At 53.3% G+C, this 12,547-nt stretch overlaps 1 protein-coding gene across 3 annotated transcripts in view; it reads right to left on the bottom strand.

The window, feature by feature from the left end:
- The window catches only part of PRKG1 (protein kinase cGMP-dependent 1), a 1,198,597-nt gene that overhangs the window by 1,098,021 nt on the left and 88,029 nt on the right, over nucleotides 1–12,547 (bottom strand). The gene's annotated exons all lie outside the window — the stretch shown is intronic.

The following is a 12,547-nucleotide window of genomic DNA, read 5'->3' as shown; positions in this document are numbered from 1 at the left end:
ACCATCAAGTACCCAAGGAACACCAGACCCAGAGGAATTCAAACCAAAAGGAATTGCAAAAGAGAAGTTCCTCCGGACAGGTGTGGACAGAGAAGCCACCTGGATGCAGAGGGCAGAGAGGATGTGAGCCGGGGGTGGGTAGAGGCAGCCCCTGTGAGTCCCTTGTTCAGGACCCTGAGACCCAGGGCTCTCCAGAGCCACCGTGGCACACCTGACACGTGGACTCCTACGTTCCCACCTTTTTATTTTTTTTTAAGATTTTTAAAATTTATTTATCATGAGAGACACACCGAGAGAGAGAGGGAGACACAGGCAGAGGGAGAAGCAGGTCCCTGCAGGGAGCCCGATGCGGGACTCGATCCCGGGACCCCGGGGTCACGCCCTGAGCCAAAGGCAGGCAGCTGTCAGCCTGAGGGCACATCAGAACCACCGAGGGGGGTCGTCAAGATAGAGACAGCTGGGACCTCACGCACAGCTTCCGCTTCAGTGCCCTGCGGTTTCTGACAAGTTCCTGGGTAACGAGGATGCTCCCCGTTCAGGGAGCCACCGTGGTCCCCGCACCTGTGATGACCTCCCTGCCATTCGGGATCCTGCAGACAACCAGGACTCGGCCCAGCGGGATCCACTTGCTCAATGTGACTTCTGGGGTGTTTCTGGAAACATGCTGCGGCATCACACGCGTGTCCACGCGGCTGCTCTCAATCCTTCGCAGGGGAGTGCGGGTTCGCTGTCCCTCGAGCATTCTGGATCCCCGGGGGCCTCGCGACTGTGTTCCTACCAAAACTGGCCCCACCCACGAACATCACCATCTCCACGGTGACCACCTTGAATTCGAAAATCCAAATTTGGCCCCTGGAATTTCAGACTTCCCTCTACGTGCGTAAGTGAAGCTTGACCCTGCAGCTCCCTGCGAGCCCACGCAGCGGTCTATCATCTCCGGAATGCCTTTGGCCAGTGAATCCTCAAAGTAAGATCACCCTTTATCCTCTCAAACTGCAACTCGGCTCCCGGTGTGTGCACAGCGAGAGAGCAAGGTGACAGGACACCGCATCTGGCCAACCGCCCAACCAGCTGGTAACCCCAGGGCCTTTGCACCAGGCAGGGCTGCCATGCATCCGGGCTAGGGCCTCTGGGGAGCCAGGGGCCCCCGGGGACGAGCCTGTGAGGACCCTCCTGTTCCAAGGGCTCCATCCTCGGGGAAGTTCCTCCCGAAACCCTCTACCTTCCGTGAAACCGCCAGCGCAGGCCTGCCGCGAGCACCGGAATCTCTCTCCTCTGCTCAAATCCTGTGAAGCGGACTTTCTCCTCTGTCTCTCCCGTACTCTCGTGTATTCTTTTATTTCATAATTCAAATACTCCTCTGTCTGTGTGTCTCTCATTTCCAAACAGCTCCCTGAGCAATTCTATTTTCCCCTGAGGGAGGATGGGTGCTTATCTTGAACTCACTTGGACTCTCTGATTTCTTTCTTTCTTTCTTCCTTTTTTCTTTTTTTTTGCAGAATGTGCATGGGAAGGCCTGACGGCAAGTAGGAGGGTAGCTTCTGGGATGTGCCTTTGTGCTAAAGGAAACGGGAAAAGCGAGCAGGTAGGCTGGCACGTTGGGAAGGTGTAGACACGTACTCGCCACCCGGTCGGCTCATAGATCAAGAACTCCTCCGACAGTGGCCCACGCACAGACCTTGGGCAAACCACTCAACTTCTCCGAGCCGGCTGCACTGTTACCGCCTCCAATATGGACCAGATACTCCTCCTTGTGCCTCAGAGCTGTGCTGAGGATCGTGGAAAATGCACATGAACCCCCACAGCGGAAAGGCCAAGTGCGGGAAGTCCCCCACGGGCAGCAGTCCACGGGCTGGACCTAGGCACACAGGCAGATTCTTTGGCTCCTGCGTCACCCCAAACACAACAACTGTCCGCTTGAGCTTGTCTGACACCGGTGAGATTCAATGTTTAGAGTCAACAAAAAATAACACGGGTCAGATGCGATGTTAACATTCAAAACTTCCTTCTAAACCATCATCGACGGATGTCACGCGGTCTTTCGAGCAAATTGGCGTCACTGGCCAAATAAGACGCCCTCGGTATGAAACGCACGCCCGCGGTAACCGTATTCAGAGAGAAAGCAGGCCCGTGGGCGCCTGAGGCCGACCACAGTGGACCCCACGTACTTTGGGGGGCACGAGGGATGCTCTGAAACTGTGCTGTGCTCAGAGCTGCACAACCCCATAAACTCACTGAAAATCATGGCCCTGTACACGTACAGTGGGCGGATTTTATGGTATGTAAATCATCCCTCAATAAAGCCGTTAAAAATAATCTATCTTTCTTGCACCGCACAACACGTTTCAAAATAAACAAGTATTTCTATTTTTATTTTGAAGCTCTTCCATTATCAGCTCATCGCCGTGACTGTCAAGAATCTGTCCGAGACCACGGATGTACTCCTCCACGGGCTACCAGGGCTGCTATCACCGCTCTCGCTCACAATCACATTGTTTTTGGAAAGACATCTTGAGATGCACCATCAGCGTCATTAGCAGAAGGCATTTACAGGCTAAGATTACGCTCTGCATCTGATGGCTCCTCAGCCCGGACAGCAAATATTCAAGTTGGAAATGAATGGTTTTCAAATAGAAATCCATCATCAGTGCCCAACTTCTATGCAGACATTTCAGGAAGCAGAAAAGGCACTTTGCTCTAAATACTTCTGATGGATTGAAGTCAAATCGTGAAAGCCGTGGGTCTTTAGAAACGCGCAGTGCTCGCCGGCAGCACTGCCCCGGTCTGCGTGGTCCCGGGCGTTGAAATGGAACGTTAAGGACAATATTACTGTGATTTCACATAAATGCGTCTGCAAAGAATGACCTCCAAATACGCATCCTGCCTTTAGAGCACAGGCAGCTTTCAGCACAATTATTTGCACTACCATTTCTTAGCATAATTTAAACGCACGGCACTCAGCTCCAACTTGACCAATCCATCCCCGACTTCCCTACGGGCCTGTCGCTGCTCAGTGAGGGAAATAAACGGCACCGTCGTGGAACTTCCAGGCGGCTTCCGTTTGCCCTCCTTGCCCACAGTTAGCCCACACGGACGTCATGCAGGGTCCTTGCCTCAACCTCCCTCTGGGTCGCACTCAGCAGAGCCACGCTGGCCTGCATCGGGCTCTGCTCTAGGACTCGCCATTCCGGAAACTCCTTCCACCTCCTGCTCTTCGGTTTAGCCGGCAGATGCATAGACACACTTGAGTCATGAAATCTGGGTTAGTGACCTCAACACAAATGACAACGTTTTGGGCTCTCTGTGAAGCCCGTGCTGTGTCTGGGTGCTGTGCCGAGGGCCTCGCAAGCACGATCTCCAGTTACGGCACGTGTTACACTCCCCACTGATAGCAAGGTCATAGGCCTGGTGAGTGGTCAGGCAGCAGGTGCATCAGGGCTAAGGCCCTACCCATCATCCATGCTGTATTCTGATCTGACCTGCTGGCACCGTCCGAACCACAAGACTTCGGATGCTCAAGGCAATCCCACGAGTGCTCGGATACCGCCTAGGGTGTGGGAAGAAGGGTGAATCGAGTCCGATGGCCTACTGCACTTACGGGGCCGTCGGATAAGAGCCGTTGGATCTGGGTTGTCTCAGTCACCTCCTTGGTCCCTAATTATCTCCTCTGTACAGTGAAGACGATCTGTCCTCCTTTATTCACGCAGCTATGGAGAGGCAGCAACGGGAGCACGTGTGCATTCGTCTTTCCAGCCTAAGTCATGATCACGCCTCACCGTTACCAGGTACAAGCCACACGGCTGCACGGGCACCCGGGCCTCCCAGGAACGTATCCTCAGACAGGATTTATTGAGAACGTATTATAGAATTTATTCCCAGAAGCATATGATCAGATGAGATGAGTAAAGTGTTTTTCCAGGATTGGGTGTTCTCGGGTTCCACCGAGGAGCCGAGAGACAGTACGACAAACAAAATCAGCCTTAAACTTTCCGCTTCATTTTGGCTAATGTTGAAGTACAAATCTAATGAAATCGTATCATAACATGAGTTTGATGGGCTCTCCCATCTCGAAATATGTGAATTTCTGGATAGTCAAAATTAGCAAGCTATTATCATAAGCGTGACAGGATTTTGTTAGAGTCCTGGCTCTGTGTGCGAAAAGGAATTAAGAATTTTGAAGAGACTCTCCTATGACTATTTCCATTAATTCTAGGCTTGATTTCTCAGCAACCAACCCATTTACTTTTCAAGGTTAACCAATTTTTGACGTCTTATGCTGCAGAACTTAAGATGAGACATTTATTTCAGTTGGAAGACAAGTATGCTTCCTTGCAAAGATAATTAAGAATCACAGATTATTCAAACCAAAAGGGACTTATCAAGACTATATAATCTCAGGGGAGCCTGGGTGGCTCAGCCCATTAAGCATCCGGCTCTTGCTATCAGCTCAGGTCTTGATCTGAGGCTGTGAGCTCAAGCCCCACATTGGGCTTCATGTTGGGCGTGGGAGGCATGGAGTCTATTTAGAAAAAAAAAAAAAAAAAAGACTAGATAATTCCAGTTTTTTCAGGTGAAAAGCTAAAATGTTTTCAGAGGCCAGGCAGGTAAGACAAATAAGGGGGTGTGAGGCAGATAGAGACAATACAGAGTGTCAGGAGCTGAGACGGATTTGTGGAACCCGAGGGGGCTGCTTGGCACAAAGTCTTCCAGGGGCACCCAGGGGGGCTCAGTGGGTTAAGCGTCTGCCCCTCGGCTCAGGTCATGACCTCAGGGTCCTGGGATCGAGTCCCACATCGGGCTCCCCACAGGGAGCCTGCATCTCCCTCTGCCTGTGTCTCTGCCCCTCTCTATGTCTCTCAGGAATAAATAAAATCTTTTAAAAAACACACACACACAAAAACCACTAAGCAGTGGGGACGATTGGCTAAACCACCGTGTCCATAGAGCATGCGCATGGTCTCGGGATCTCGCAGGTCTGCATCTGAGTACTTTGGCCCAGCATTTTATTTGGGGACAAGTGGTTGAACCTCTCTTTGCCTCATTTTCTCCATCTGAAAACAAAATGAGATGCTATAACCGGGCCTGCTTTACGAGATTCCTGTGAGAAAGGCAATCAGAGAGCAGATGCAGCACACGCTAAGACGAATAATAATTACTACCTTCACTTTATAAAAGATTTCTGCAAAGATGAAATAGTTCTCTACGTCCAAGAGGAAGTCAGGGAAAAAAAGTGACCCTGCTGGAGTAACAGAAGTTTTCCCCTTTACGATGATAAAGCAATACACTGAACCCCAAGCAGCAGTTGAAAATAGAGAAATGGGCGTCAAGAAGGGGGGAGGTGGGGGGCAGACCTGCCACAGGTGATCTGAAAACCCACCAGCAAAGGTTCACCTAGATATTATGTAATAACCTCTGAGTCCATCTGCCAACACAAAAAAATGCATCCTCGGGTTACTTTCCATTTATCACCCTGACAGTAACACTTAGGAATCCAGGAGGCAGGGCTCTGCTCTGCACTGACCCATGACGTGCAGGGTGCAGACCCCAGTGGTGGCACCAAAAGATAAGATGGGTCACATAGGAGGAAGGGTCACCTGAGAAAGGCGGCCCGCTCCGTGCTGAACAATGTTCTATTTTATACTTTGTGATTAAAGTCTACTAGCGATGCTCCATGCACCTTGAGGTCGTATCGTCACCAAAGCATTTCAATACCGGTTCTCTTTTAATCGCTTTATTTCTGAGGGAGCACAAGGGTACCTCCGGATTGCTTAAAATAATCACGATTATATTCTAGATGGAATAGTAGTTTGGACGGAAATAAGGTGCTCTTCAAATCTCAGAACTTTCTGAAACAACTCCCTATAATTCTTCATAAACGTGTAAACAAATTCTCACAAATTCTCACACACACATATATGATGCTTCCAAGGGCCTGAATTTTCCATTTCTGGAAGGTTTTCCTGTAGTTATTACTTCAGAAGGCACAGAGCACACCCTTTTAGCAGTTGCCTATCACAGAAACCTACAACAGGGTTTTCCAGGTGAGGCATTTCCCACCAAAACTCAAAAAGAGGAGGAGGAGAACATCTTAATGTCTCCAACAATGCAGTGAAAAAGCCAAGGCTGGGGGACACCCAGGTGGCTCAGCAGCTGAGCGTCTGCCTTCGGCTCAGGTCGTGATCCCGGGGGTCCCGAGATAGAGTCCCGCATCGGGCTCCCCACAGGAGCCTGCTTCTCCCTCTGCCTGTGTCTCTGCATCTCTGTCTTTATCTCTCACAAATGGAAGGAAGGAAGGAAGGAAGGAAGGAAGGAAGGAAGGAAGGAAGGAAGGAAGGAAGGAAGGGGCCAAGACTGGAGGACTTCGTCAAGTATGGAGTTACCAAACGATGCTCTGTTCACAGTGGGCTTGTTATTTTAGTCACCAATCCTTTTTACGAGGATGGTTTCAAAGGAATGTCCATTTAGTTGTATGCCATCCGGCGCTCCCTGAGCTCCCTTGTCTCTTCTTTTCCCCACAAGAGAATGTAGCTCTCCTGACTGAGGAATGCTAAAACATCTGGAAGGCAGCATCAGACAGATAATTTTTCATGGCCTCTCTCCCTTTTATGAAGAACAACAGAAAGTCTCAAGTGAAATTCTGAAGAAGTAAAATGACTATTTCCTGATCCAGGCTCCCACTATCTTAAAAAAAAAAAAAAAAAGGCTCAGCTTCCTTTTCCTAAAAGGAAGCTGCAATATCCTAAAGCTTTTCAGATCTGTAACGAGAAGCACTGTCCATACAAACGTCAGACTCATGTATTACATTTTAATAAAGTTGAGTATTAGGTAAATCGCTGGAAACTTGGAGCAATTCTTTCATTCCTCACTACACCAGACACTTTGGAGGGAATAAAGGGGGGGATTTTTCCCCTTACAAGTCAGAACTGAAAAAGTTCTCTTAAATACAATGCATCTAACTCCCAATAAAGAGGGATGCGCCTAAGGGATCTTTCATCTGAGCTTCTGCAGGCCTGTTCTTCGAAGCCCTCTATGCTCAGCTCCTCGATAAAGGGGCAAGCAACCAGCTGCGAGGAAGACCACGGTGCCCAGGGAGCTCCAGGCTTGCCAGAGCCGGGGCTGGACGCCGTGGGGGTCACCGCACTGGCTCCCTCCTCGCCCCTCCTCCCCTCCCACTGACATAATGAGTTGCCACCGTGGGCCGCGCAAAATGGTACCTGTCACATTCAGATGTTTAATATTCCTCTGTAAAGGATGTGGTGACAGCCTGTCAGACCTGCACAAGTCTAGCAGAGGGCCGTCATTGCCGGCTCGCCGTAATAGCAAATGTGCTCCTCCGTCACCAGTGATTTAGGCCAAGTGTGTCTCATGAAGATGGAAGGGTGGAGTCGTGCCAGCGTGTACAGCGTGACTCCCAGCCACCTGTAGGCACACAACGATGGCCAAGCCACCCTCCCGAGGGTCAGTGGCAACAACCCCAGGGGGGACAAAATTCAGAATCCCATTTTTCTTCCTTGTCTCGACAACCTTTTTCCCTTTCCTCTCTATCCAGACTTAGAAGCATAGTCAAAGCCATAATTTATTGATAGAGTCAGACCATTAAGATGATATACAGTATCATCTGTACAGTACACAGGTGATATTCAGAAAAGAGATGGATCCCCCCCTCCACGTGATCTCATTATTCCTTGGCCCCGATCTGGTGCAAGCTTGAGATCACCATAATGCTGTGGTTTCAGAAAATAGCAAAATTATTTTGCTTAACTCAGGTGTATCTGTCATCGCTGACACTGAATATAATTAGCCAAATTAAATTGGACTGGCCAGTTTAATTAGTCCACGTTCAAAGAAAGGCAGGGCTATTCCTAAAGAGCCGGTATTCTCTAGAAGGTGGCACATAAAAGTGAACAGCAGAAGGCCAATGGCATTAGGAGACCAACTCTGGGCACATATCAATAATTTAAGCTATTTACTTGTGCTTTTGCAGGGTCTGCGTCACCACCCCCTGCGCAGAAGCGAATGAAACCATATTGGTCTTAAAGCAATTTTGGTGAAGTTTAATTAGCATTGATGACCTTTAGAGAGGCAAAGGTTGTTTATTATTAACTTAATTTTTGACGCTGGTGCAATTCATAGATATTGACCCTGAATGGTCACTTTTATTTTCCGTCCTAAAGCCCCATCTTTCTTCTATTCTCGGAGTACAGGAACTCTAACACAGGCATCTTCCCTGTGGCCCACCAGGAACTCTTGTGCCCACCCTTCTGCTTCAATCTCTGCCAAGCCCAGTAAGGGAACACGTGCCTTTTTTCCCCTATTTTCCTTTTTTTTTTTTCCTATTTCCTTTTTTTTCCCTTTATCATTGCTAATTCCCTCTTATACCTTCCCATTTATGCCCAACAACCAAACGCACGAAGCTGGATTCATAATGAAAGTGCTGACTTTCCTTATGATTAACTTCCCGGCATAATTAACGCCCCCATTCCTCTGGGCAGCCCTATTCCATCCATTCTGTGTTTGCATCCCATCCGTCAGCGGAACACATTGTCATATTTTAGAAGGGGGCGCGGGGGGTGGTGGTGGACAAGAAACCTTCTCGCTAACTCCCATTCTAAGATTATTTTCACCAAAAAAGTGTTCACAATTATATTAGCTATTTTCGTCACTTATGCTAAGTGCTCTATTGGCTGATCCTCCCCTGGGAAGATGACTCGATGGCACATGTAAACAGGCACCTGTCAGACACAATCAGGAACATCTTGAGGGATTTCAACAACAATGTAAGGAAGGCAAAGAAGGCCACAGAGCTGGCAACAGGGCACAGTGGGGCCGTGACCAGGGTCGCACAGGGACTCCCATCGCCCCCAGGAGCACTCCCTGAGGGACACAGCATGAGTGTCAGATCTCTTGACCATCAGCAGTGCCCACCAGCTCTGTTCCCTCAAACCGAACCATCTGGAAAGGGGACTGAGAGCTCACTCTCCTTTCTCTGAAGCCTCTTTGGAAAGTACTCCTCAGCCTGAGCACAGGCTGTTTGCCTTAAAAGGATAAAATATCTGTAGGAAAAAAAAAAAAAAAAAACTGTAGCTGGCTGCAGAGACATCACATACCAGAAGGAGAGGCGCTACAAGCCCAGGGCTGCTCCGCCAAGGGGGCTCATCATGGTCTCACCTCCTTCGACTCAGCACTTCAGAGACGTACTGGGGACCCAAGGAAGCAGTCTGACTGGTAACGAGGCAGCCGCCCCCCCCCCACCCCGCCGTGAGTGGAAAACACACTTGGAAGGATGGTGACCCTAACGTGTGTGTCCTGTTCGCACGGCGGCCAGGACTCGTGGTCGGCAGGCAAGAGGACACACGCTCACCTTTCCAACGGAGCAGCTGCCACTTTTGTGTGCCCGGGTCCTAATAGGTGACCCCAGGGAGCACCCTCGGTCCGACAGGTGCAGACGCTACGGGCCCGGGAGGGCAGCTGCCTGGCTTCGCGGGCCAGAAGGCATCCGGGTTGGTCAAAATGGGACCAAGGAGAGTGCTTTGCCCAGGAATCGGGACTTCAAGTAACCCGTAATAAGTGAGCTTGAGTGGACGGTGGGTTAGTCCAGGTTCTCAACCCCAGCTGCGTCTCAGAATCATCTCAGGAGCTAAAGTGATAGATCTATTCCCCACGCCCACCCCAGAGCAACGACACCCGAACCTCTGCAGGTGGCCCCCCCAGGAAAGATCGTTTTTAAAGCTTCCCAGGTGACTCTAACACGCAGCCAAGGGTGAGGACCAACCGGTTGAGCAAGTACTGACCACCTGCGTGGGCGGATAAACCACACGGCACTAAATAGCGCACCCCTATAATCTGGCCAAAAAAGAAAAAAAAATGCAATTCTCCTGCTTTTGTAAGCCCCTCGTACTTAAAGGTTCCCACCAAGAGAAACAGGTCCAGTCTTTAAGTGAGCAGCTTCTCCTGGTCCTGCACGCTGGAGCTCCCTGGGGAAGTCTCCGGGAGGGGGCTCACGCCCCCGGGCACTGCTACCTTAATTGGCCTGCGGTAAGACCTAGGGCGCTGGAGCTTTTCCGAGGTCCCCTGATGATTCCAACGTGCACCTTGGGAACCACTGTCCTCTTATTTTTCCCCTTCTGCCCCAAGCACTTGTGCCTCCTGTTTGGTTACCGGCGGCCAGAGGCTCCCCGAGAAGAGCCTGGATGCCATTCGGGGGGTTTGGGCACAACTGCCCTCGCGGCCCTTTGGGAAATCAGCTCCAGACCTGGATCCCGGCCCAGCCTTTGATAAAGCGGGTGACCTGGGACAAGTCACATCTTAGCTTCGTCTGAGCTCCAGCGTCCCGTTCCTCAGGGCTCTGGAAGGGGGCTGATTCGGAGGCTCCCCCCGAGGGCCGATGGAGCCACGACGGGGGAGACGAGCCACGGAAAGCCCAGGGCGCAGTCCGCGCTGCATAAGCAGCAGCCGTCGTGACAGACGGGCGGCGCCCTCCTGACCTGTCTTGGGGTTTTTTTCCAGAAGCCGTGATGCACTCGGGGCCCTCCTCATCCTCTTGCACACAGGCCCGAGGCCGCCTCCTTGCTGTCACATCGACGGACGTTTCAAAGGGACCACGCGAGGCGTTCAAAACCGGCGCCAGTCTACAGGGAACATCCTGGTGGTTTTCCGCCAAAATCCCGGGGTGGCTCAGGCTCCCAGGGCAGGCCCACCTCGGGGGACCTCGGGCCCGGCACCTGCCCCCGTGCTGTCCTTCCTGCACGCAGAGCTGTCCCACTTGCCCAGTCTGCCCCAGTCACTGCCTCTGGCCATGCCCGAAACGCCTGTCACGCCCTCCCGCGTCCCCGCAACCGTGGGACGGCTCAAACGATGCTCATCCTGGGTCGCCCTGGAGGGTCCTCCAGGACACCCCTCTGTGCGCCCCACCCCCCACACACCTCTCTTCTTCCCACTGGACTCTGCTGCCTCGCTCCTATCAATAACCAGGATGCTAAGCTGCATTCAGACCCCAGACCCTCTCGGGGGCAGGCGGTCAGGGCTCCCCCTTGGGAGGCCTGTGTCGCACGTGGCCAGGTTCAGGGCCCTTGCTTCTCCTGACCTGCAGGCTCACGCACCCAGACCGCACCCAGGGAGTTCACACAGGCGGGTCCCAGCTACCTCCCCGGACTGTGACGGTGCCTCGGAGCTCGGGCCGAGCAGCCTCAGGGGCCAGTGTGAGGAGGCGCAGAGGGCTGGCAGGGAAGGGGTGGCAGGCGGCACCAGCTCCAGCGGGCACATTAGGATTCGAAATGCCACCGATGTGATTGCATAATAAGCTGGTGAGCATGCTGGCGAGCGCTGCTCTCCCCACGTGCTCCTTTATCACACCGCCTTGCACTCTCGGAGCCGGGAAGGTTCGAGACGGAGGCTGTGAGCGCCAGCAGCGGGCCGGGCGCCCCGGCTGGGCAGCGGCCCCTATGGCAGGGATGGCAGAAAGAGCAGCAGCCTGGTGTGCACATCCGGTTGCTAGGAAACCACGGAGACCCTCCACGGCTAAGCAGACAGCGACAGCGAGAAGCCGCGTCCCGGCCTCCTAGCCTGCAGGCTGCGAGCGCAGCGGCGGGGTGCGCCCCGCTCCGGCTCCCGGGGAACAGGAAGCAGCAGGTGCCTGCAAGCTGGCCCTTCGGACTCGCAGCCGGCCTGGAGCCCGAGCCGCTCTCCCCGGGGCTTGTCAGGGTTTCCATCATAAGCCCCGTGGGACGGGCACACAACTCGACTGCGTTGCAAAACCCCGACCGGGTGCTGGCAGCCTGGCCTTGGGCATTTCGCAAGCGCTTCCAGGATTTCAGGGCGCAGACCGTCGTGTCCAATTAATGCCCCGACTTCAGTGGGAAAGGCGGTGAGAAGAGCGCTAAGCTGGACTTGAACCCGCCCACGAGATCGAGAGACCCCCAGTGTTCCCTCCTCGGCTCCGCCCCGCTCGCCCAGGTACCCAAGGGACCCGCAGCGCTGGCCTGGGGCATGCAACGCGGCCGTCCGCCAGGAGAATCCGGGGTGGGGGGCGTCCAGTCCTTTCCTTTCCCAGGGGGACCCCACGTCGTGGCAAGTTGTGGGCATCCGCGGCTCGGTGAAACGGAAGGCCGTCACCCGGCGGGGACACGGAGGACAGGGCCGGGGGGCAGGAGGCGCAGTGCTGGGGGCCATCCCGGGACCCGGAGCCTCCCCGACAGGGACCGCTCGGCACTAGGCGGCAGAGACAGGGCCTGGAGCATCGGGAAAACACGCCGAGGCGCCCTGTCGAAAGACAGAACCCTCGGAAGACAGAACCCGAGGCTCGCAACCTCTGGGGCCTAAACTGGCCCTTCCCCAAGCCCAGCAGGGCGTTCCGGGCCCCGTTGCTGTCGCCGACCTGAGCGCCCCCAGGCCTCGAGGCCCTGGTCCCTTCCCACCGTGCCCGCCGGCCCCCTGCCACCTGCCCAGCTCACGCGGCCCTTCCAATGCCCGCTCCGAACACCTCACCTCCACCAGACACCCCAATACCAGGAAGCCAAAGGGGCCCGATTCCACTTTGCCAACTGCCTTA

Source organism: Canis aureus, chromosome 27, assembly GCF_053574225.1.
Source record: "Canis aureus isolate CA01 chromosome 27, VMU_Caureus_v.1.0, whole genome shotgun sequence".
In the NCBI taxonomy this organism is placed as follows: domain Eukaryota; kingdom Metazoa; phylum Chordata; class Mammalia; order Carnivora; family Canidae; genus Canis; species Canis aureus.
This window is presented reverse-complemented; position numbering and strand designations above follow the sequence as displayed.